The sequence below is a fragment of the Balaenoptera borealis genome (genome assembly GCF_965194805.1).
Source record: "Balaenoptera borealis genome assembly, chromosome: 4".
In the NCBI taxonomy this organism is placed as follows: domain Eukaryota; kingdom Metazoa; phylum Chordata; class Mammalia; order Artiodactyla; family Balaenopteridae; genus Balaenoptera; species Balaenoptera borealis.
In genome coordinates, this window is record NC_138861.1 from 85,823,832 (window position 1) to 85,844,800 (window position 20,969).

The 20,969-nt window shown below is 39.9% G+C and overlaps 1 protein-coding gene across 4 annotated transcripts in view; it reads right to left on the reverse strand.

Moving 5' to 3' along the window:
- Positions 1-20,969, reverse strand: part of RHOH (ras homolog family member H) — a 47,452-nt gene that overhangs the window by 20,700 nt on the left and 5,783 nt on the right. For 3 of the 4 annotated variants that reach the window (XR_014244121.1, XM_082390792.1, XM_082390790.1), the window contains exon 1: positions 18,820-19,114. The gene's annotated coding sequence lies outside the window, so the exon portion shown is untranslated. Of the gene's footprint in view, positions 1-18,819; positions 19,115-20,969 lie in introns of those variants that run through there. The other variant, XM_082390791.1, reaches the window with a different exon arrangement.

Consider the following 20,969-nt stretch of genomic DNA (forward strand, 5'->3'; position numbering starts at 1 on the left):
ACCTTAGAGAATAAAATCCTAAACTAGAGAGAAAAGAAGCAACCTCCCGCATACAAAAGACCTTACGCTCAGCTTCATCCCAGAAAAAATTAAAATTTAAATGGACAAGTGCCATGATAAAGGTAAGTGCAGAATGCCAAGAGAATGCTGAGGACAGAGTGCTTAAATCTTCAAGGGCAGTGGGGGTGGGAGAGGCAGAAAGGAGAGACATCTGAGATCGGTCTCAGAGGGGAGAGAAAATGCGATTGGTGGACTGCATCCAGACCGAGGAAGCGGCCGGTGCCCACGTGTGCAGGGGAGAAAGGTCTGTGTATCTGGAGGGTAGAGAGTTGGCTTCTGCGGCTGAAGCGCAGGCGGGAGACGATTTGGAAAGGAACACTGGGGCCAATTTGTGAATGGTAAGTATAAAATAACCTCCTTCCCACCAGCTCTCTCATTACTTTCTCCTCGTCCCCATCCCCACTCCACCTAGCCATTGCTGCCCTGGGACTATGAAACAACCCCCAAACTCTCCCTGCCTTTCCTCACTCAGTAATCTTTTTTTTTTTTTTTCTATTTTTTTGAATTTTTGAATTTTATTTTTTATACAGCAGGTTCTTATTAGTTATCTATTTTATACATATTAGTGGATATATGTCAATCCCAATCTCCCAATTCATCACACCACCACCACCACCCCGCCACTTTCCCCCCTTGGTGTCCATACCTTCGTTCTCTACATCTGTGTCTCTATTTCTGCCCTGCAAACTGGTTCATCGGTACCATTTTTCTAGATTCCACATATATGTGTTAATATACGATATTTGTTTTTCTCTTTCTGACTTACTTCACTCCGTATGACAGTCTCTAGATCCATCCACATCTCTACAAATGATCCAATTTCGTTCCTTTTTATGGCTGAGTAATATTCCATTGTATATATGTACCACATCTTCTTTATCCATTCGTCTGTCGATGGGCATTTAGGTTGCTTCCATGACCTGGCTATTGTAAATAGTGCTGCAATGAACATTCGGGTGCATGTGTCTTTTTGAATTATGGTTTTCTCTGGGTATATGCCCAGTAGTGGGATTGCTGGGTCATATGGTAATTCTATTTTTAGTTTTTTAAGAAACCTCCATACTGTTCTCCATAGTGGCTGTATCAATTTACATTCCCACCAACAGTGCAAGAGGGTTCCCTTTCCTCCACACCCTCTCCAGCATTTGTTGTTTGTAGATTTTCTGATGATGCCCATTCTAACTGGTGTGAGGTGATACCTCATTGTAGTTTTGATTTGCATTTCTCTAATGATTAGTGATGTTGAGCAGCTTTTCATGTGCTTCTTGGCCATCTGTATGTCTTCTTTGGAGAAATGTCTATTTAGGTCTTCAGCCCATTTTTGGATTGGGTTGTTTGTTTTTTTAATGTTGCCTCACTTAGTAATCTTAAGTGTGTTGCTCTCATCTCCTAAAGTACAATCGTCTCTGCTCTGACTCTTCCTGGTAAAGTTCTACCTGTTCCAGAGCCCAGCTCAGACACCACCTCCTCCAGGAGGCCTTCCAGAAACTCCTCATAAGCATTATTTTTCTCCCTTATTTGAGCTCACATGTAATCTTTAAATGTTTTTATGTTTACCTTTTTGAATAGTTAATATAATACACACCTATGGTAAAATTCAAAGAGTACAAAAGTGAAAAATATGTCTTCCTCCTCTGCCTGCCCTCCAGGGCCCCAGGCCATTTTCCCAGAGGCAACCATTGTATGAAGTTTTTCATGCATTTTCCCAAAGCTATTACATTATGGCACGTATTCACAAACACATATACGAATGCATATGTGTAATTATCCTAACACACACACTCGCTCTTTTTTTTAGTATACAAACCGCAGCATACTATTCTATACTCCCTGATGATTTTCTCACTTAATTTTTTCTTTATCACCAGAATATTCAGGCATACCTCAAAGGTACGGCAGGTTCGGGTTCCAGACCACCACAATAAAGCAATATCACAATAAAGTGAGTCACATGAATTTTCTGGTTTCTCAGTGTGTATTAAAGTTATGTTTACACTAGACTGTAGTCTATTAAGCGTGCAATAACATTTTATCTTAAAAATAATGTACATGACTTAATTTAAAAATGCTTTATTGCTAAAAAATGCTAACCATCATCTGAGCCTTCATCAAGTCATAAACTTTTTGCTGATGGAGGGTCTTGCCTCCATGTTGATGCTGGCTGACTGATCAGGGTGATAGTTGCTGAAGGCTGGGAGGCTGTGGTAGTTTCTTAAAATAAGACAACAATGAAGTTTGCCACATCGATGGGCTCTGCATTTTATGAACGATTTCTCTGTAGCATGCAATGCTGTTCGATAACATATTACCCACAGTGGAACTTCTTTCAAAATTGTAGTCAATGCTCTCAAACCCTGCTGCTGCTTTGAGAACAGATATTAACAGAAAAGAGCATGAAGGGGCAGACAGCTCAACCTTCCTGCCGCAGATGCCCTTTCCCTACTCCCGGGCTTTTCTTCTCGCCTTCCCTAGCTTGTCCTTCCTTCTCCACCCCCCAACTTGACCCAGAGGCATGGGTGCTAAAAAGCTCTCAGCCTGGGTGCATGAGCCAAACAAGCACAAGGGGCCCCAGCTGGTGTCGGATTTCAAGACAGTGTTCAGTTGCAACCATCTTAGCTGTACACATAGAAACAGAATCTGTACCTCTTTTCCCGGGAACATGTCCCAGCCCAATTTAGAGTCCACTGGCCTAACTCATGACAGAAAGAACTTGCGAACACTTTGCACTTCAGAGAGTTTTCAGAGGCTGATTGGAGAAAACACCCAGCCCCTTTACAGACCTCAGCAGCAGAACAACTAGGCAGCTAAGGTGGCAGAGAGGCACAAAGGGGAATGTCACGTGGACCCCACAAAATCCCTCAGAGCTCTAAGGCGTCCTCCTGGCTTTCCTCGAGACAGAAAGCAGCCATTGGCCACATCACTCATTTGCCTCCCAAATGTCCACACTGAGAAGTTCTCAGGCCTTGTAAAGCATTCCTCATAACATTAAAATGGCCAGGTCCTAGCAGGGAGAGGGACTGGATAACTATTGAATATCTGCTCTCAGCACGGTAACTTGCGACTCTCTCTAGATTATCCAGAGCTCCTACCTGGAGTTTGATGTTCACCCTTTATGCCCACCCTCACACCTCCACACAGCTATTATCAGCATGTATGAAACCAGGAGGCCTAATTGTAAATGTGTCTCTAGCAGCAGGGGCTTCCAGAAGACACACTCCCTGTGGAACGGACTTGACACTTCTGTTCATTTTTGCCCTCATTTGTCTTAACTTTTTAAACACAAGACAACTTGCCAGAAAGGATAACTTTTCAAAGGAGAAAAACATACACACACACCTCTTTTATCATTAAACTCCTTATTATTTTAGAAAAATATTTAATAATGTGGAAAAAAAGTATATGACAACATTGTTACATGAAAAAAAGCAAGTTCAAAACAGTATGTGAAACATGATCCTGATTTTTTCAATAAAAATATAGAGAGGGCTTTCCTGGTGGCACAGTGGTTAAGAATCCGCCTGCCAATGCAGGGGACACGGGTTCGAGCCCTGGTCCGGGAAGATCCCACATGCCGTGGAGCAACTAAGCCCGTGCACCACAACTACTGAACCTGTGCTCTAGAGCCCGTGAGCCACAACTACTGAAGTCCGCGTGCCTAGAGTCCATGCTCTGCAACAAGAGAAGCCAACGCAATGAGAAGCCTGCACACTGCAACCAAGAGTAGCCCCCGCTTGCTGCAGCTAGAGAAATAGAGAAAGCCTGCGCACAGCAACGAAGACCCAACACAGCCAAAAATAAATAAATTAATTAATTAATTAAAAAAATAGAGGAGTAAGAAGCTAAACCCAGATGCTAGCAATGCTCTGATTGGTGCAATTATAGATTTTTTGTGTGTTTATCTATGTTTTACAAATTTCCTTCAAAAACATATACTGCTTCGGTAACAAAAGGGAGTTGTAAAAGTAACTCATGACTCTTTGTAAAAGAAAATATAAATGCATCCCGCAGTTTCTTCCTGGATAGAAATAAGATTTGCTAGTATCACCAGATACTGTAGTCACTTTCAAGAAAGTATGACACAGGAGACCTGGATCCTGGGTCAGGATCAGCCCCTGACTAACGAAATGACCCTGAACCAGTCCAGGGCACCCCTCCCACCACAGACACCTCATCTGTCAGATGAGCAGGTCTCATTGGGTCTGTAAGTCCCTTTCTTAGTCTGGAACTCCTCATAGCTCTTTCAGATACCACTCATGTAAAAACAAAACAAACAAAAAACACCTTGGAATATTCCAGTGATTTGGATTGTGCCTATACCACCTTGCTCAACATGCTAGAAAAATTCCTGGGGAAACTCAGATCCCAGGAAAAGAGGTTTCTTGCGTAACAGAGATGGTTGCCACAGTTAGGATTTATGAAAATGCCTTTCCTTTTGTCATTGAGTACCAGAAAGTTCAAGGGCATGCTTTAGCCTAAGGCTCACTTCCTCTCTATGGTCTTTTGAATGGGATCAAAATACAGGAAGTCTATTAGCCAAGATTCTCTGGCCATTGACAGTGCATGGATGGGCACTGCCAGAGTATGATTCTCAGACTTGCTTGTTTTCTATGTTTCCATGGATCACCAACCCTCTTTTTTCTGATCAATATCTCTTCATATAAATCCAACTTCTCTCGGGGCTTCCCTGGTGGCGCAGTGGTTGAGAATCTGCCTGCCAATACAGGGGACACGGGTTCGAGCCCTGGTCCAGGAAGATCCCACATGCCACGGAGCAACTAGGCCCGTGAGCCACAACTACTGAGCCTGCGCGTCTGGAGCCTGTGCTCCGCAACAAGAGAGGCCACAACAGTGAAAGTCCCGCGCACCACGATGAAGAGTGGCCCCCACTTGCCACAACTAGAGAAAGCCCTCGCACAGAAATAAAGACCCGGGCTTCCCTGGTGGCGCAGTGGTTGAGAATCTGCCTGCCAATGCAGGGGACACGGGTTCGAGCCCTAGTTTGGGAAGATCCCACATGCCGCGGAGCAACTGGGCCCGTGAGCCAGAACTACTGAGCCTGCACGTCTGGAGCCTGTGCTCTGCAACAAGAGAGGCCGCGATAGTGAGAGGCCCGCGCACTGCGATGAAGAGTGGCCCCCGCTCGCCGCAACTAGAGAAAAGTCCTCGCACAGAAACAAACACCCAACACAGCTAAAAATAAATAAATAAATAAATTTATAAATCCAACTTCTCAGGAGATGACGCTCAGTCATCTTCATGTACAAGGCCACCCAAGTCTTGCCTTAGTGGTACGAGCCCACCTGAAATTACTTTCAAGAGACAATAGTAAGTTTCCAAAAGAAACCCCAGGACATCAGCATTAGCCAACTTCTCATGTCCATAATTCCAAAGTGAACTGAAATGCATCAGAAGATAATCCCCTAAACTCATTCCACCCTCCTGTAACCACCTCTTCACTTGTACATTTTGCTTGTATCTTGTAACACTCACATATCTCATGCAGACTTCCATCAGAACACTTCCTTTGGGTTTATCAACCCCAAAGTGCTTATCTTGTAAGATTAAATTTGAAAACCTCCCAGTGAACTCTTCAGTGTTCCATTTCCCATGAAGCTGTACTAGCCTGGCCCATGAGTATGGGTGTATGTGCACACGGGTGGGAGTAATCAGGAAGTAGAAGAGTGAGACCCACACTTGCTATTTTTTTTTTTAATTTAATTTTTGGCTGCACCATGCAGCCTGTGGGATTTTAGTTCCCCGACTAGGGATTGAACTCGGGCCGTTGGCAGTGAGAACGTGGAGTCCTAACCACTGGACCACCAGGGAATTCCCCACACTTGTTGTTTTTCTAAAATAAGGTCCCAGGAAACTTTATGATCACAGAGTCAACTATCAGTAGGTAAACTATGTCCTATGTCCCCTCCTTTTTGCATCATGGGGCACAGAAAGAGATAGAGGGCTTCCTTTCTCTATCACATGCAAAATCTGTTATCCTGTCTCCTCATTTTAATGATATTCTCCTGGCTGAATTCCAGTGTCTTCTCCACTATGAGTCATCACTGCTACTTGTGCATAGAATTGAACGTTCAGGGTTCCTCATTTTGAAGCAGGACAGCAGTTCAGAAGCATCTGATAAGATCCCCACAGCACAGTTCTTGATCTGGGATCATCCAGAGGCCCAGCTCAGGGGAGCCCTCCCCACAGGGAGATGGCAAAGGGAGTAGCTTCCCAATCAATCAGCAGTAGCTGCCATCCCTGCCAATAAGGATCCCCTGCAAGAAAGTCTGACGTGTGGGCTTTCCAACCAGCTGGCACAGCAGGCACAGCATGTCCCCTTCAGGGGTCAGCCTTACCAGAAGGTACCCGCCTCCACAGGGGACATCAGGGTAATGGGAAGTCCCGCCCGACTGCGCATTCCTCCCACCACTGAAACAGCCCTTTCTCCAGAGGCTCAGTGCTTTGTTGAAACGCGAATATCCTTGGAAGATAAAGCCCTTTTTACCCTTTCCACGTTTATACGAATGTGCTTCAAGTCTCTTTCTATCCTCAAAGCCAGTTTTGATTGGAGGAGGAGAAAGTTTCACCAAAAATCAAAAACTGTATACAAAGAGAGGTAAGACATTGGGCATTAATCCCATCTAAATCCAGGCCCCTCCTAAACTGGAATAGCACTAGTGGCCTATCAGTCTCCTGTATTGTCTGTGGATTGATAATCTGAAGGGTCATTGATCTGAATTGTCAATAATACCATTCATGTGCTCATTCCTCCAATATGTACTACACTCTGACTACATGCTAGGCACTATACTAAATGTTGCAGGGGGAATAGAGAAAGCTGAAGAATTCTAATCCATCTCAAAGTCAAGTGTCCAGCATGTGGATGAGGATCACCTGGGTTCATAACGCTGATCATGACTAAGGTATTAAGGAGATACTTGGTGTTTATTCACTGCATTTGCTACTCACCCCACAGTGCTGTGATATACCATTAGCCCTGGGAAGTATCATTATTCTCAATTTACAGATAATTTTATTTTTTTTGGCCACTCCACGTGGCTTCCGGGATTTTAGTTCCCCAACCAGGGATGGAACCCAGGGCTATGGCAGTGAAGCGCCAAGTCCTAACCGCTGGACCACCAGGGAATTCCCTCAGTTTACAGATAAATTGATCAATGTCCAGGGGGTAAAGTCCGTGATCTCCAAATTTGAGCATCATCAAAATTAGAGGTTGTTTAAAATGTTTTCCTGGGCCCCTCATGGGGACATTCACATTCAGTAGGTCTCGGAAGAACCAGAGAAGCTATTTTTAAAGTACTAGGATGACTCAGAAGCACAGTTAAATTGGAGAAACAATGTTACACATCTAAGCACAGCTTTCTCAGACAGCTTTTTTTCTGACCTTCGCAATCTGGGTAGTAAGAATTATTATATTATTATCCCCAATTTACATGTGAAGCAGCTTCAGCACAAACACACAAAAAGACAATCGCCCCCCACCCCCCAAAAAAACAAAACAAAACAAATTCTCTCTTTCTCCATTTTCTTTCTTTCTTTTTCATCTGTTGCAAACAAAGCAATGGAACTACCATAATGGATCATCTCATAAACAATCATTTATGACATCACTCTTTGCAAAGTCTCTTCTGGTCTTTGTACAGTACTATTTACAGAAGAGTAATCAAACAACTTGCTATGAATCTAAATAAAACTACCCCCAGACATCAACCAGTGTCTTTTTTCATACTTCATTTTGCCATTAAAAATAATCAACATTAAAGATACTTAAGAGACATAACAACTGTATAATGGACGGACTTTGTTTAAATATTGAATTAAATAAGTCAATTATGAAAAGGTATACTTGAGACAGTCAGGTAGATATGATTATAGATTGGGTATTAGAAGGTTCCAATTACTGCTAATTTTGTTAGGTGGGCTAATGGCCATATGGTAGTGTAAGAAAATATTCTCGATTTCAGAGATGCATAGCATATGTGGGTAAAGTGACATGATGTCTAGAATTTACTTTAAAGTACTTCAGCAAAGGGGGAAAAAGATGAAACAAATATGGCAGTATCTTGACAGTTGCTGGATTTGGGTGATGAGCTTATGGGAATTTTTAGATGTGTTTGAAATTTTTATAATAATACAATTTTTAAAAAAAATCAACACCTTCACTTCTCCAAAGTGCCATTTTCCCCTTGTAAAGGCAAGTTCTCAACTCATTAAAATAGCTTGCCAATAAGCTATTCCCTTCACATCTATTTTTTCTTATTTGTTCTTTGAAAAAGGTTTTTATTTTTTAAACTAATAGCCGTGGAACATACTTATACTGAATATTTCTTTGTTTATCTGAAATTCCATATCTAACTAGTACCCTAGTTTTTTATTTGCTAGATCTGGCAACCCTAGACAATGGGGAAAAGCCCTAATCAGGAGTCAGGATATTTGAGTTCAATTTCATCTCTGTCATTGGCCTCATAACCAGGAGTAACTACTCACATCTAGGTGCTTCTTTCATCATGCATAAGACAGGAGGGTTTCATTCTGGCTCAAAATATTATGAAATGTAGATACTACTCTTATTCCAACTCCTTGGGTAGAAAATACCTTTTAAATAAGTACTGCTAAGTGATTTCTTCTCTTCAGGGGAATGTTGAGAGGAAAATTCAATAAAGCAAAGACATATTGCCCCCAAAACATCAGGCTGATAAACCAAGCCATCGACAGCACAATTTATTGAGTGCCTACACGGTGCCAGATCCTGAAGCAAGCACTTTTATATATAACCTAATTTTATCCTCACAACTATCCCACAAGGTAAATAATACTATCCCCTTTTTTGCAGATGTGATGACTGAGATCCAGAGAAATTAATAAATTGACCCTGGTTAACTCCAAAGCCCTGAGCTTTACACCACACCTCCATGCTTCCAATCCTCTCATGCAGAGAGGATCAGGAAATGGAAGGCAGAACTGAGCTAGTGGATGGTTTCTAGCTCCTAAATCAGGCATTTAGGTTTGTCTCTTGTGAGTGAATCCCCATGGTGCTGTGCTGGGTTATTAATGTTAAAACACAAATAGTATACAGTGGGTTTTAGAACTGCAAAGAAAGCAAAATGTCCAACTACTTACTGGCTCTCATTTTATCTATTGATATTTATCGATTTTATCTATTATTTAACCAGCTTTTATTAATTGCTTCCTAGATGCACAGCACTACAGTGGTCATTGTGAGAGACTCCCTGCTCTCCTGGAATTTAGCCTATTGTGGAGACAAGATATAAATGCTTGAGTCAGGCAACTAACAACTAAAGACATTAGGTACACTTAATTACTTAATTAGGTACACCAAAGAGTGAAACAGATCAGAAACACAATAGCATTTTAAAAGGATAGGAATCATTAAAAACAAACAAACAAAAACCAAAAAAACAAAAAAGGAAGAAAAAAAAAAAGAAAAAAGGATGGAGGTACACATGGGCTGAGGGCACTGAAAAGAACTTGCGAAGAAGTAGGACTTAAACTAGGCTGTGAGGGGAAGGATTTGAAAAGGCTGGAGACAAAGGAAAAGGTGTTCTAGGCAAGTGGAACCACCTAAGGACTCCCAGAGAAAGTGACCTAGAATAGAGTCTCTAGGGGAAAGGAGTTGGAAAGGTAACAAGAGAGGGATTGGCATGTGCAAAAGCGCAGAGGACTGTGACCAAAGATGTGTTTAGGGACCAAGTAGATCAGTGTGCCTGGACCCCAGACCAGAGTTGAGGATGTGGTAGGAAATGTGAATGAGAAGGTAGACCTTGTACCTGTAAGGAATTGGAAGCTACTGATGGCTTTTGGGTGGGGAAATATGTTCAAATTAATGTCTGGGGGTAATTGGTCCAGCTGTAAAACAATGTTAGGTAAAACACTGTTTGTTTCATTCAATACACAAAATATATATACTGAGGGCCTAGTGTACTAATATACAAAAATGAATAGAACACGGTTCCTACTCTTAAGAAATTCACAATCCAATGAGAGACCACCAATTACAAGATAATGTAAGTTGTTCGTTAATTTAATTTATGACATTATCTGTGGCAGGCATTGTTAGTTTTCTACTCAATATCCAAGCCTCTCTTTGTCATTAATAATATAATCCAATTTTGTTTGTAGGACTTTGTGCAAAGCCTTAGGCAATGGATCATTCTTGTCCTACGCCACTATTTCTCAATCTTTTTTTCATTATCATCCACCGCAGAGCATTTTTAGACACTTTTTCCCTAATCAACCCCACTCATGAAATTTTAATACCATAAATATACTCTACGTCTGTTTATGTATTGTATGTATACCTGTGCTATATACATAAAAAGAGTAATATCTTTTCTTCTGCCTCTCCTCCCCACCAATAAACAATTCTCCCCATTAGGGATTATCATCACCACCCCATCTACCCTCACCCCATCCCTACCCTAACCGCATTCCCACCACATTCTTCCCTTTGCTTTCCTGTTGGGAATGCATGGCCTAAGGCCATTCTATAACAATTCTACTTCCTGTTTCCTCACCCTCCTCACAGCTGGCCTGGCCACGTAACTCAGTCCTAGCAATGACATGAAAGTTGATATCTGTTTAGGAGATCTCTGGGAAAATTCTTGTTTTCCTAGAAAAAGCAACAGCCATTGCCAGATCAGCTTCCTTTCCACCTCCACCCAATTCTACACCTCTCGATGGAGGCACAAGGCTCAAAGCTGCAGCAGCCATCTTGCAACTATGATGAAAGACACGAGAACTGCAAAGGCAGTATCACTGAGCCACTGAACGAGTGGCAGAACGCAGATCTCCAGACTTCTTATGTGGGAATCCAGATTTTTTGTAAGTTACCATTAGGTATTGTATAAGTTGCAGTTGAAAACATTGCTAACTGATATGTTGTCTGTCTCATGAACCATAGCTTGTCTGACATGACCATGAATTACTGTTAAACCAAAGCCAGAGAGAAACACAAACAAAAGCAAAAAAATGTGATCAGGAATATTACACAAGCAAACAGGAGATTTCACACTCATGTTTAAAAGGAAAATGCTTTCCTTCACTAAACTAATCAACTTTTCAAATAATCGTAAAGTATTCCAACTAATATTTAGCATTTGAAACTAACAAACTTTAAGATACTTGATATTACTGTGTAGAAAAACGGTCATGAAAGGCTACGAGATAATTTTCCTACTTTATACCAAATGAATGATTTGCCTAGTAGGTATGTGTTTCAAAATATTTGAAAGTCAGTTATTTCTAAATTAAATATTTAAGATGCATAAGGAATATGTGCTTCTTAAAGGATCCCTTTGGGAATCTTTTCACATGTTAAAATTTTTTAGATAATCCTCTATATTCATCATTCGAATATTTTATATTTTACTTAAATTCTGATACTAGCTAAAGCTAATTCTCTCTTATTTTAAAAATAAACCAACCCTATTTAATAACTCCATCTGTCATTAAAAGTGATTTTCAAGGTTCAAGATAAAAGAAACTCAAAATCCCTTTAAATCTAAAGATCCGCTAAATCTTAAGAGATAAAATTTAATTATAGGCTTAGGGCTTTCAAGCATGAGGTTTTCTTCAAAATATCAAAATAATTCTCACATCAGAATCATTTTACTAGTTTCATTATTAACCTCACACCATAAATTGACTTTCTTTTAATAAGGATTTTTTACCTTTTTTATTATAAAAGTAATATACGCAAATCACAGAAAATACCTGAAAAATAAAAATCATTTTAAAATCATATGTAATCTTATCATACACTAGATGATAACTTTTAACATATTGGTTTATCTACCTTCATATTCCGAACTCATGCATAAAAATATATAGGCCTTTTTAAACAAAAATATGTAATTTTGTACTCAAATTTTTTCTCACGTATTAAACATTCTTCAAAAAATACCTTAATGAATATTTAATAGGCTGAAATATAATTTATTTAATCCTGCCTTTCATTTTAAATGATTTTTAGGTTTTTCTATTATAAAAAAAATCATTGTGTTGAAAAGCTTTGCTTTTATAATAAAACACTTATTGTTTTCTTAGGACTAATTCTTAGAAGCAGTCACAGTATATGAACATTTTAAGGCTATTCCTTCATACTGCCCAGTTACTTACAATTTTTCTGAAAAGAAGTCTTTCTATAGCCATCTAAAGTAATTTAAAATAATAATTTAGAACAAAGCTTATTATGTGGTGAGCAGAAAGGATCATTCAACTCTTTTTTCCTGACTGGTGATATTATTTATAAATTGTACTTCAGCCAATATTTTATAGGAAAAGGAAAAACCTGATAATAAGTTAAAAGTTCTTGATCAAACTCTAAAAGACTATGAAGGCAAGTGAATTTGTTATGTTATTTATTCTGCATTTTAGTAATTAATTTGTTAAAGATCTAGCATTTAAGAATCGTTAAGCACTCTCAAAATTGGCAAAAGAAACAAGAAGTAATTATAACTGGTAGGTAAAATAACGAGCTACATACCTGTTGAGAAATAAAACCAGTCATGACCAAATACATAAAGGAAGGCGCACTAACATTTAAACTCCAAATAGCGTGAATGAATGTAGGAAAGAATTTTAAATATGATCACTTCAGCCCTCTAAAGAAAGGAATGGTAAATCAGAGGGAGCTTTAAGATAATATAACTTCTGAAGGTTGGCTGGTCACAGGTCAGAAAAAAAAAATTGAACATGAGCTTAAGCTAAAAATGCTGGTGACTTTTTTTCATGAGTACAATTGCACAATCTAGTTTCTAAACTGAAAACCACAAGAGTCTAGCCCCTGTTGGAAGAGAAACTTTTGTTTTTCCTTCCATATCTGTGTGTGTTGGGTCTTTCCTGGATGACCTGTCAAATGGGTAGCCCTTGGGGAAATCCAAAACTATTGGTTTGGGTTTTGAACTTTTGGTCCGAGTTTTACACAGAACTCCCCTGCCACCATGCCAAAACTGTCCATGTATGTTCATGACTCTAGAATTTAATAGAAACGTTGCCACAATCTACATCTTGAAATCACTTTTCCTGAGATGTAGAGGATGAAAAGGAAAAAAAGATAGCTATGGGACTCAGAAAAGATACCATAGTTGCTTGCCCTTCATTAATTCAAGTGATCCATTTAAGCATCAGCTGTATTTCTCTTATATTAAGAAGCAATGTTTACTTTAAGCTCCTTTCTATAGATTCTGCACATTTTGAAGGGAAAGCACTAGCATGATGGTGTTTTTAATAAAAACTTAAATACTCATAAATAAAATGTACACACGTATATTTAGGTTAAAAGGCATATGCCACATTTTGTTACAATGAACATGCATTACTATTATATTATTAAAGTCAACATTATTACAGATATTTCTCTGATATTACCAGATATTCTGTGTATAGGAAGAGTGACAGTATCATTTTAGTAAACGTAGGAAGTTGTGGTACTGTCAACATGTAAGGTTTTTCTGCCTTTTCCCCTCCTATTTCCTGTATATACGTCCAACACCCTCTTCTACTCCCTTATCACAGTCAGAGAAAGAGAGAGCAAGAAAGACTGTCATCGTAAGTTACAGCAAGTTACTGTCCAAAGTTATTGGAGCTTGAGGAAAATCAGGTTTTATCCCGAAAAAGTATACCAAAGGGGATTTCTAGACCCTTTAAGGGTTTCTGCAGCTGATGACAGTGGTTTGACATCATTTAAATTTGAATCCAAATATATGGCTCTCCTTTTCCTTGTTAGAAGGACTAATCCCAGGCATTCTTACACTTCTCAATCATGGCTGAAATCATTTTCAGCTCAAGATTGGAACAAAGACAGGCAGGATTTTTTGTGGCAACTGAGAAAAAGATTTATGATAAGATATGTGTATTTAGAAGTGGTCAAGAAGGCAGAAGTTAGAATAGCACTGGCGAAAGCAAAGGAAAAGCAGGGATCCTGCCCAAAAGAAAGGAGCCTCTGAAAGAAAGGAAAAGCCTCAAGGAAGAGATACAAGATACATGCCAGTCAGTTCCCCTCAACAGCAACTAGGTTGCTAGACATAATGCCGAAGCAAGGGAAGCAATCTCCAGGAGACAAGGGGGTGGAGAGTTTGCCACTGGTCTTTGGTGTACATGAAATATTTCTGTTTTGTGGGCTGTAACTGAGGATTCTATGATGCAGTGTTATTATTGAAATGCATTAAATGTATTAAAATACACTGGATACATTGAAAAATGCATTGAATACATTGAACTGAAATCGGCAGGAGACCTAGTCATGGGTGTACAACAATTTAAATGGTTGTAGAAGGTGAGGCGCACTAATTACTTGAATATATTTGTTACAGATTTTCCTCTTCTACCTCAAAGAAAGATGTATAATTTTTACACTGTGCCAGACCAAGAGAAGCCTGACTCATATGTCACAATTTTTTTACCCAGTTGCACATACTTCTTCTCTGGAGGGTTGAAGACTGAGTGCATTTCCCCTCCCCATCCTGTATCTCCCCCACTCCATTAACATGACAGATTTGGGACAAATCTTCACACCCTGCCTAAGCCCCCATCACCATCTAAGTGGATAGGAGATTAACAAAGGCATGAGCTTTCAGCCGAAAAAACCCAGTTCCCCAAACTGCAAGTCAAGTACCCACTAACAGAAGATGGCCAACTGGGCTTCTGTGGTCTAAAGGCTACACAGGAAAAGTACTATCTCCAAAGTCATCAGGGCCCAAACAGATGTTCAGTTTCAGATAGGAAAACCAGCATTTTACACTCAGAAGCGATCACATTACACACAGGTTAATGCCTTTCCCCTCTAAAAGCAGCCTGGCTGGGTATCCAATACTGAATACCACTCACTACACTCTGGGGTTGGCCAGAGTGGTATTTACAAACTGCCTGCGTTTCTTGTGCCAACTAGGTACCACATGACAGTAAATAAGGCATTAAAATAGAATCTTAGAGATGTTTTCCCAAATGGCTACTGATCCTGGCTTCACAGAAGAGAATTCAGAATTAAGGACATAGAACATTAGTCATATATACTCTGAAGAGAACAAGCTCTAGCTCCGCATGTTTACCGAACCTGAGGATCCAGTGCTATAAAATTACACACGTACCTGCCATGTTGTCCTCATTTTAGCCATCAACTGGAGAGTCAGCTTTTCCTCTTTAGCAGCTAAATCCAAGATCAACAATAACCAGCACTTTCTCAATTTCTGCAATGCCCTCTCTGCTATACTGACAGCCTCTCAGGCAGGATTTCTTAATATGAGGCCTCTGGACTACTGATTGTCCATGGATACACTCTAGAGGATCCCTGAATCTCCTAAAAGTGTATGACAAATGTGCATGTTCTTGTACGTGTGCTTTTTCTTGGGGGTACGGTCTTTGGTTCTCATCAGATTCTCAAAGGAATTTATGACCAAAAAAGTGATTAGGAAATACTGCTCTAAAGTGTAAGCCAATTATCCATGAAACACCCTGTAAAGTAGGGAAAAGGACAGTCAGCAGGTGCTTGCAGAAGGAGGTCTGACTTCAGGTGCCAGACCCTTGCATATCCAACAGACCCTGAGTTGTGCCTCCAAGGCTAAGAAGGGTTGTTGATTTGTCCTTGTTTTATCATGTCATGTCCCAAGAGACTACTGCCCCTGACGATAGGGAATGTGAAATCTTTTTTAAAGTTAAACAATTTTCAGTATAAAGTTGAAAGAACCCAAGATATTAAAGGCGATTTGAGAGCTTATTACTGTCACTAAAGTTCTAAAGCCAGGTGAAGTCGATAATCTCAGTACCATGGCTTCTGCTACTGCGATGTCATTTACTTTCAATATGTTTATTTTGTGATACATACATTGTTATTATGGCACATGTCTGATTGTTATTACTACTTTGAGTGCTACAGTTCTGTATATAAAGTACTGCATTTCATTAAAAATTAGGCTTTCTTTCCATCTTTAATGTGATATTATCATACACTAAGGCCCAAATGTTTTCTGAACACAGCACCGCATATTCTACTCAGGTGTATTCTTGATTACCACCTCCCAATGATTTGAAATAGAATATTCATGGGTCCTAGACTCTCCCTTTAACCATTTTTCTCCGTGCTTCCCCTTGTAGTTCCCCTGTTCACAGTTACTTTCAGCTGGTCCAAATGCCTGACAAAACTTACTTAACTACAGAAGGGAATTTTATGGCACAAACTATATTCCCCTTTAAGAAGTATCATAAGAACAGTCTCCAGTTTTTAGTTTGTTTCCATAGATTCAACAGAATAACTGGTCCCTTCTGGGCTTTCTCTGTTGTCATACCTCTTTTACATCACAAGCCCTTCGATCCTAAGCCTCAAGGTAACAGGTTCACCCCTGACACACACAGGTAAACACACTGAGATTCGAGAACGCATGATTTAGAAGAATCATTTTCTTTCCGGTTTGAGCCCTATTGTTTTGGGATCTAAATGGAACTATTTTCACATCCATCTGGCTCACCTCTGAGATCAGCATCTCCCTGTCTCTTCCTAAAAAATGTTCTCTCCTCTCTCTCCGGCCTTCGACGGTAGCTTTTCTCTGGGCTCTTTCTCAATCTCCACTGACTGCGTTAGCAAGTCCTCCTTAGGCAGCCAGTCACTTCTTTCTTCCTGAGCTGCCCTAACGAAACCTACTTAGCATTCACCACTCCAGACTGCCTAGATCCTAACTCCCTTTACAATACCCTGCCCTGCCCGGGGTTCACAGTACACATCTGCATGTCAAAAGCAAGCCCCATCTGGTCCACAGATCTTCCCCTTAAATATTAAAACTACTTAAGACCACTTATTTACAGGCTTTCTCCATAGTTTTTAATACACACACACCACTTCTACAGTACACGAAGTAAAAAAAAATTCTACTATTTCACCATTCTAACACACCAAATGCTTCATTTTTTTATGCTCACATTTAATCCTCATTCATAACGAAACCAGAATGTAAGTGAAAATTGTAATCCTGATTTTCTAATTTAACACCATATCAAATATATTTTCATAACTACTGTTAATTATGACCTTTAATGACTGTAAAATATTCCACACAGTTAGTGCTGCCAGATCACTTTCGCTTAATATTTAGGTTATTTTCAGACTTTTCTGTTATAATAACAATACAGTGAACATGTTCATGCATGTTATTTTTTTCCCTTCTTTGAATTATTTATTTAGAATAAATTCCCAGAGGTAGACTTAATGGATCAAAGTGTACAAGCATTTCATTATTTTAAAAACTTTTTTGTATTGTGGCCACACTGCGCAGCATGCGGGATGGTTCCCCAACCAGGGATGGAACCCAGGCCTCTGCAGTGAAAGCGCTGAATCCTAACCACTAGGCCACCAGGGAACTCCGCGGTATGAGCATTTTAATGGCTCTTGACACATTTTGCCAAGTTGCCATGATTGTATTTTACACATTTCCTCGGTGTTATGCTGGTAAATGTTTATTCAACAGGCTTTCCTCAAAAAAAAAAAAGTGTGGAGAGCTTGATTGACAGTGTTTGCCAATTTTTGTGGTGTAAATACTCCTGCCATGGCCAGTTTCACTGAATACAAAGTTGGAAAGAGATACTTAATAGCACATCATTGTATAATATTTCTATCACACAGATAAATTGCAGTAGATAACTTCAAAAGCACAGATGACAGTAAAAATGTGGTAAATAATCAGGAGTAATGAGTGTTGAGTATTACCTTTATTTTTAATATAATTTACTTAACTGTGATTTACAGAATTTAATTTTTAATATTGACTGTGTTTAACAACTGGCTTGCAAAATTTCTGGAAATACCACAACCAGCTCTTGGAAGCAAGTGCAGTCTCCCACACACCACAGTGTGTATCTCACTTGATATTTTGCAAAAGCACGTCTTTTTTTTTTTTTTTTCATTGGAGCCCTTGAAAATTCACCTGCTTCTCTCTGTGCCACAAGCAATAACCATGCTTTTAGGTTAGCAGATTATGATAATGCATAATGAATAAAACATAAAACAAAAAAACAAAAAGATGGAGCAGGAGGTCTACCTGGGTCAATTCATTTTGCCCACCCTCCTCCAATATGGGTAATGCTCTCTTCATGCATTCATCTTACTAGTGTCTTTCCATGGGTCACCTATTAAAAACTACTCAATCATTTATTTTCTCAAACGATGACTGAATGGATGATTATACGTAGCTCTCATGGCAAATGTGATGAAAACCATACTGATGTTACTTAACCACTCTCTTCGCTGGTTTTCTTTTCTATGAAATGGGGAAGAGGTCACTGCTGACTTCAGATTTACAAGAAACTAAAGTTTAGTGATAAGAAGACTTCAACTTATGATCTAAGAAACTGAGCATTCTGTAATGCTTTGAAGTTTTCTTCCAAAAGTAATTCATTAGTATTCTGTTTTACTGGAAAAGAGAAATGGGAGAGTAATTTGGCACTTTCTCACGTGAAAGCAAATTCCTTTCTTTGGGCTTTCCCTGAGTGAGACTGAATTGCCTCTACATGTCTATAACACTTTAGAATTTTTTAAGTGGTGCCCTACATTTGCATGTTGAAATATAAATATAGTTGACAAAGACTCTAAACATGCTCATATCCTTGACCAAATCATCCCACTCCCAGAAATTCTCCTAAGAAATAAATTCAAAACAAAGGAAAATGCTTTTGTGTGACGATATTATTCACAATAGAGGGAAGGTCATTTTACCTCATTTCAACACTTACTCAACTTACCATCTCGGTGCTGGGGGCCCTGGTAGGAGAGTTCTGGATCAATGGCTCCCAAAAGCTCACCTACAGAGCAACTGTCTCCAAGTCACCTGGGAGAAAAAAAAATTTGTATTTTTATCACACAGATTCCTGGACCCCACTCCAGGGTTGGAGTGTGAGACATGAGAATTGCTATTTTTGAAAAACATCCCAAAGGGTTTTGATGTCCAGCCAGCTTGAGGAACTATGATTCCAGGCCAGAACCAGACAAATCAAACTGTCTCTGAACAATGGTCCAAGTCCGGGAACAGTATGACAACTTCTTATGTAAGGCATCAAGAAGTTGCTCGGGGCATTCAAGCAGCTGTTGGAGTCAAATGACTGAAGAGCCTCAGAGGAGGAGCCTTAATTCTAGCACCTTCCATGGCCCTCTATTCACCCTTTCCATCTCTGACCGCCCCACCTCCTTCACCGCCCAGCCCAGCACTCAATACTGCCAGGCTGCCTTCCAGCACAATCCACTTTGGCATCCCATCCTGACTTGTGTCCGCCTGTTTCCATACACAAAGCCCCAAATTTCCTCCCTTAGGATATTAGTGGGGATCTAGAAAGAAAAACAGTATAATGATTTGACCAAAGTAATCTGCATGTATAATTGAGAATCCCCTGCATAACGAACATACCGGCCATATTTGCATTTTTAGAGGGCACTTACTAACCCAAAAGAATCTCTGATCTGGAGAGCGGAACAGGAAAGCAGGATGCTTTTTAATCTTGGCTTTCATCCAGACCCAAGCATCCAGAATTCAAATAAGCACTCTGGGCACTCATTGTCAAAATGGTCCCAATTCCTAAATAGAAGTGGAGTTTTAGCTGTGCATTGTTAGCACTAAAATTAAAAGATATCATAAAATAAATAATTTAACTTAAACTGGCCAAGGAAGAAGAGTCACCCACTCGCCTCTAATTCCAAGTACTCTATAATCCCACCCAATGCATTCAGAGAGCTTCAGCCACAGATGCCCACAAATAACACAGCAGTCACTCAGAGAGTTGTAAGTCTGAGAATTTGCTATGGAAAGGCTTAAAAAAATCAGTTTCTAATCTTGTTTCCCTTTTATCATATACATTATCACTATAAAACATCTAACCCTGTGCTTAGTCTATTCTTGGTGCTCAAAAAATATTAATTCCCAGCCTCTACTTATCACCCCCACTTTCCTTTTAAAGGGATACTGGCATTTAAGAAGTTACCTTAGAGAGATCTTGTTCCCGAGCCAGGGACCATACCATCTTCATTCTAGTGTCCCCAGCCTTGATAAGAATCATAATAGCTACATTGACTGAGAGTTTATTTTATTCCAGACACTAGGCTAAATGCTTTACATATTTTTATCTCTTTTATCCCTACAACAACCCTCTGAAGTAGATATTTTCATTTATTGTTAGAGCTACTTTACAGATTTTTTTTTAATATGAGGATTGAAGAAGTTAAATAACATGTCCGAGGTTCTCATGACTCAGAAGCAACAGCACCAGGATTCAAAGTCTGGGTTTGTATTCACCGTACTGTGCTTTTGTGGTTATGTGGATGCAGATATTTCATAGTCCAGGAAAAAAAAGTGCTCGGAATCATTAGGAAAAGAGCAGCAGCATGTCCACAACATCTCATTCAGACATGCAAAGGAAGTAACATATAGTTCACGGGATTTGGGGTCTGACTTCTGAAGAATGGAGACTTGCTTGTAACTGGTCAACCAACTTGTCCTCCCAAGAGGAAGGCCACTTGAATTACCAGATGATTGAAGGGCCTCCTTACCAAGTAGTAACCAGAAATGGAGGTCTTACGGGTACCTTAAACCGTACAAACCTTTCTCTGCATAAATAATGTACTCAGGGAAAACAGTAGAGGGAGGGCAAGTGGAGGATCACAGAGGTGGAGATGCACGAAACAGCTCCAGGCACGAAGGGGCACGGATCTCATGTGGAATTCTGTTAGAGCTGTGAGAGCTGAGAAGGAGGCGCCCAAAGGCATAAGAAGACTAGACAACCACTGAATGGTGTAGTCTTTTCTCTTCAGCAGCCTCTCAAGGTCCCCCATAACCTGTCTACACCTTAATTTTCCAAGCTTATTTCCTGCCAATGTGTAAAACAAACTTTCATCTTTTCTCAGG